This window comes from Theropithecus gelada, chromosome 20 (assembly GCF_003255815.1).
Source record: "Theropithecus gelada isolate Dixy chromosome 20, Tgel_1.0, whole genome shotgun sequence".
Classification (NCBI taxonomy): domain Eukaryota; kingdom Metazoa; phylum Chordata; class Mammalia; order Primates; family Cercopithecidae; genus Theropithecus; species Theropithecus gelada.
Genome location: NC_037688.1, coordinates 4134150 through 4139750, shown reverse-complemented (window position 1 = coordinate 4139750; position 5601 = coordinate 4134150). Strand labels below are relative to the sequence as shown.

At 44.3% G+C, this 5601-nt stretch overlaps 1 long non-coding RNA gene across 1 annotated transcript; it reads right to left on the bottom strand.

Annotated features, from left to right (window-relative positions):
* Window positions 1-2592: 2592 nt before the first annotated feature.
* Window positions 2593-3653, bottom strand: LOC112614819. The gene is made up of 2 exons (XR_003117148.1): window positions 3549-3653; window positions 2593-2990 (listed from the first exon to the last, which is right to left on the bottom strand). It is a non-coding gene; the product is annotated as an uncharacterized LOC112614819 (long non-coding RNA).
* Window positions 3654-5601: the final 1948 nt, after the last annotated feature.

The following is a 5601-nucleotide window of genomic DNA, read 5'->3' as shown; positions in this document are numbered from 1 at the left end:
AGGCTTGGGGGTGATGCTGGTGCATTCTGTTTCCTCTTGCTCTCAAAGTACAATGCGGATTTGGGAACCACAGGTCAGGGACACATCCCATTAGAAGACCTTCATTTGGGAGAGTGGCCAGTGATGGGAGGAGGGCCCAGAGCAGCAGGAAACAGCCTGTTGTGGCTCAGCTTAGTTTTCCTTCCCAGACAAGGGGAGCCAGCCATGGAATCTTGCTCAGGCTCTCCCTCTACTCTTTCTGTCCTCAAAGTAGGGGCCATTTTCTTACACATCCCCAGAGAGAGGTGGGACCTTCACACTGGTGCTGAGGGGCCCAGGGCTGCTGGGCCTCTTTGTTCCCCACCAGAGCCATCCATCCCTAGAAGATCACAGAGCCCTGAAAGCTGGCCTGAGCCGCTGGTCTTCTCTACAGTTCCCAGAGGTCTTTCAGTCAATCTACTCCCAGGGAGGAAGATGCCTGGAAGCTACAATGTGAATATAACTTTGTGGACCAATAATAAAACGCAGGAAGCCCAAGGGTGAGAAAAGTGAACTCTTCTAACACTGCTTCCTGTTTCCTCCCCTTCATGTTCCTTCAGGGAAACTGCTTTATTGCTGAATTTCTGCCTTTCCCGCCTCACGTATGCACTTTTGGGCCTTTTCTTGTAGCTGGAAAAAATCAAAAACCCACCCCACAAACCAGTATTTAAAAAGAAACGGAAATGACCGTGTGAAATGTGCCTCTGCGCACATCATCGGAGGGTGTGTCTGTGTGTGTGTGTGTGTGTGTGTGGACACTCATTCATCTCTTTATATGGGATATTGTCTTATTTTAGTCTGTTTTGGTTTCCCCTCTAGGGCTTTGCTCGAGATCAAACCTTTCTGTCCTGTTATGATTCTGAACACCTGGTTTGAACCACAAGGGAATCTTTCTCCTGGTGACTCAAATAAAAATATAATTAAAAAAATAAAAAATAAAGTATAATACAACAAGTGTACAGGGAATAAGATAGAAATTGTTTACTTAAAAGATTAATGTATAAATAATATTTAAAAGCATTGTCTTGAGAAATAGTTTGATAACCTTTCCATCTGAATAAAACATGAGACTGTCAAGTACAGCATCTCTTTCACTGCTAATAGAAAAGAATCCAAACTTTCTGTGAGGGTAAGTAGACCCCACATCAAAGAAAAGACAGATGTGTTACTAATTCAAGTCTACATGGAGATTTTGTTGTTTTTGTTTTTGTATTTTTTTGAGACAGAATTTTGTTCTTGTTGCCCAGGCTGGAGTGCAATGGCTTGATCTTGGCTCACCGCAACCTCCGCCTCCCGTGTTCAAGAGATTCCCCCACCTCAGCCTCCCGAGAAGCTGAGATTACAGGCATGCACCACCATGCCCGTCTCATTTTTTGTATTTTTAGTAGAGATGGGGTTTCCCCACGTTGGTCAGACTGGTCTTGAACTCCTGACTTCAGATGATCCACCTGCCTCAGCCTCCCAAAGTGCTGGGATTATAGGCGTGAGCCACCACACCTGGCCAGATGGTTTTTTAAAAAATACAATTCAGTCAGTCCTGGTTAAAATATAAACAGTTGGAAATGTAATGCTAAACTGATTTAAAACTGATTTTTTAAAATGTCTCTTTAAAAATATTTTTAAGATTTAGGGGATGGGAGCGGTGGCTCACGCTTGTAATCCCACCACTTTGGGAAGCCGAGTCGGGTGGATCACAAGGTCAGGAGTTCAAGACCAGCCTGGCCAAGATGGTGAAATCCCGTCTCTATTTAAAAAACAAAAAAATTAGCTGGGCATGGTGGCAGGTGCCTGTAATCCTCACTACTCTGGAGGCTGAAGCAAAGAATTGCTTGAACCTGGGAGGCAGAGGTTCCAGTGAGCTGAGATCGTGCCACTGCACTCCAGAAACAAAAAACAAAAACAAGAACAACCCAAAACGATTTAGGTATACTTTCAAATCTATTTTAATTTTAAAAAGCTATGAAAAGATTGACATGGCCATTACGTATATTGTTTAAAAAACTTTAAAATTAGACCAATATAAGTTATGAATTTGTAAATAAATTTAGAATATAAGTATGCAAGATTACTGTAGATTATTTATTTATTTATTTTTGCTTACCCTACCTAGACTGAGACTGTAGATTCTTTATTTGGTGAATATAGAATATGCCAATAAGGAAACCAAGTAATCCTAGCCAGATTTGATGGCTGATGCCTGTAATCCCAGCACTTTGGGAGGCCGAGGTCGGCAGACTGCTGGAGCCCAGGATTTCGAGACCAGCCTAGGCGAGACAGCAAAACCTCATCTCTACAAAATTTACAAAAAGCGGGGCATGCGTGTAGCCACAGCTGCTTGGGAAACTGAGGTTGGAGGACCCTTGAGCCTGGGAAGTCGAGGCTGCAGTGAGCCGTGTTCTCCCTCCTGCTCTCCAGCCTGGGCGATAGAATGAGACTCTGTCTCAAAAAACAAAAAGAATCATCATCTGAAACATCAAAGATTAAATGAGACGACTACATTCACTGAGCACATTATTCTATACCCTTGTAAATGTCTCATAAGTAAATCAACTTAGAAAAATATGTTCTGTCAGATGACATTTTGATGATTTGTGATGACAACAATCATGAAACGGATTTCCAGGCAGTTTCTCCCTGATGGACTCAAAAGTCTTCTATGTGGAAGACCCTGAGCCAGACCAAGAAGCATCGAGGCCCGTCAGAAAAATGGCAGACAGAGCAAGAGGGAGGCCAGAGTAGAGGTCAGAGCCCAGGCGGGATACAGCACAATGCCACCGCCATGGGTTTCCGGCAAGGGGTGCCAAACGGGTGACTTGGCCAGAAAGGCCAGCGTTGGAGTGACATAGATCCTTGTCACGTCCCATTCTCGGCTTCTTCTCCAAGCCTGTGTCGCGGCGGGGCTCCATTTCTCAATGGGAAGAGAGGGTGGGAGGAGTTAGAACCATCTTCTTGGAGGTCGGTCTGCACCCCTCCTGCAGGAGGACAATGAGCTCCTGTGATGCTTTTTAAAATACTGTCCTTGGGTGTGGTGCGGCCGTCTTGATCCTAGAAAAGAGGCCTCTCAGGATGGGGAGTAGATTTCAACCCCTGCAGGTCCATCGCAGCTACCCACATTGCCAAGGCCTTCACAAACCCAAACTGGAACCGCAGGGAAAAAGAGGGACAACTGGTCACACGTCCCAGGCAGACACAGAAGGCGGCTCACCAAACACAGGCCGACATGCAAGAAACAGCCCTCCAGCGCACAGGGCACCTTCATCCCAAAACACACACTCACATGGGCACATACAGCCACAGAGGGAGAGAGAGAGGGAGAGAGGAGAGAGAGAGAGAGCCAGGAGAGGAAGAAAGACACACACACAGACATACAGCAGCGGCACAGAAACACCCACCCCAGGCAGCCCTTGAGGCTGCAGGGTTCTGCTCTCCGCGAGAACGACAATCGGGTAAGAGAGCAGCCCATGGGCATACTGCAGGCCTGTCCTCGAGATCAGAGAGGGCGCGAGTTGGAGGCAGACTCGCCCGCACACCGTCTGGGCAGGCCTGACGCTGGGATCCCGCGCTGCTTCCCTGGGACTCCGCCTGAAGTTTCTTCATCCTGGTGCGCTCTCCGCGACTCCCGGCATCCGGAGACCATCCCTCTCCACCCCCTGGAGACGTCAGGCTGGAGCCTCGACACCTACCTACTGCTACGAATGGGTCCTGCTTTGCGACACCTCACAGACGCATCACCAGGCGGACCGTGGAGATCCCTGTGACTCTAGAATCAGCTCGCGCCTTGCGCATGCGCATTGGCTGCGCCGACTGACGCTCTGCTCCTGGAACTCAGGCTGGGGCCTCTTTAAAAAATGCCGGTGGCCTGGCGGTAGCAGCAAGGCTGCAATGGCAAGGGTCGGGGAAGCGTGGGGCGGGTAGCGGGAGGTATGACAGAGTAGGCTGCAGGCAACCCAGAGGCAGACATTTCCCTAGGAGTCCTGTCCTCCTTGAACTGTCTAGGATAATACATATAATTATGAATTTATATCAGACTTGACAATCCCCTCTATTTTATTTTTAATATGATTTTGTCTCCTGAATAATACATGAAAATTATTGTTATTAATTTTCTATAATTTATTGGGATACAGGTGGTATTTCGTAATATCATATTTTGATGGGATTTTTTTTTTCTTACTGATTTGAATTTGTTGTAGATCCTAGATATTATTATACTGGGTATATTATACTGGGTATATACCCAGAGGAAAATAAGTCATTATTCAAAAAAGTTACTTGCACACGCATGTTTATAGTGGCACAATTCACAATAGCAAAGTCGTGGAACCAACCCAAATTCCCATCAATCAATGAGTGGCTAAACAAACTGTAGTAATATATAGCTGATGCAATACTATGCAGCCCTAAAAAGGCATGAATTAACAGCATTTGCAGTGACCTCTATGAGATGAAAGATTATTACTCTAAGTGAGGTAACTCAGGAGAGGAAACCAAACATCAATTGTTCTCACTGATACGTGGGAGCTAAGCTATGTGGATGCAAAGGCACAAGAAATGATACAATGGACTTTTTGGGGACTTTGGGGGAAGAGTGGGAGGAAGGGGAGGGAGAAAAGACTACAAATGTGGTGCAGTGTATACAGTTCTGGTGATGGGTGCACCAAAACTTCACAAATCAACACCAAAGAACTTACTCATGTAACCAAATGTCACAATCCTAAACATAGATGCACTTAACACTGGAACTCCCAAATGTATAAAACAATTACTAATAGATCTAAGAAATGAGATAGACAGCAACGCAGTAATAGTGGGGGATGTCAATACTCCACTGATAGCACTAGATAGGTCATCAAGAGAGAAAGTCAACAAAGAAACAATGGATGTAAATTGCATCTTGGAAGAAATGGACCTAACAGATACATACAGAACATTTTATCCAACAACCACAGAATACACATTGTATTCAACAGCTCATGGAGCTTTCTCCAAGATAGACCATATGATAGGCCATAAAATGAGCCTCACTAAATTTAAGAAAATTGAAATTATATCAAGCACTCTCTCAGACCACAGTGGAATAAAACTGGAAATCAACTCCAAAAGGAAACTTCCAAACCATGCAAACACATGGAAATTAAATAACCTGCTCCTGAATGAGCATTGGGTCAAAAATGAAAACCAGATGGAAAGTAAACCATCCTTCTAACTGATTGACAATAATGACAGAACCTATCAAAACCTCTGGGATAGAGCAAAGGTGGTGCTAAGAGGAAAGTTCATAGCCCTAAATGCATACATCAAAAAATCGGAAAAAGCATGGACAATCTAAGGTCACACCTCAAAAAACTAGAGAAACAAGAACAAACCAAATCCAAAGCAACCAGAAGAAAGGAAATAACCAAGATCAGAGCAGAACTAAATGAAATGGAAACAAAAAATACAAAAGATAAATGAAACAAAAACCTAGTCCTTTGAAAATATAAATAAAATTGATAGACAATTAGCAAGAATAACCAAGAAAAGAAGAGAGAAAATCCAAATAACCTCACTAAGAAACTAAACAGGAGATATTACAACTGACAC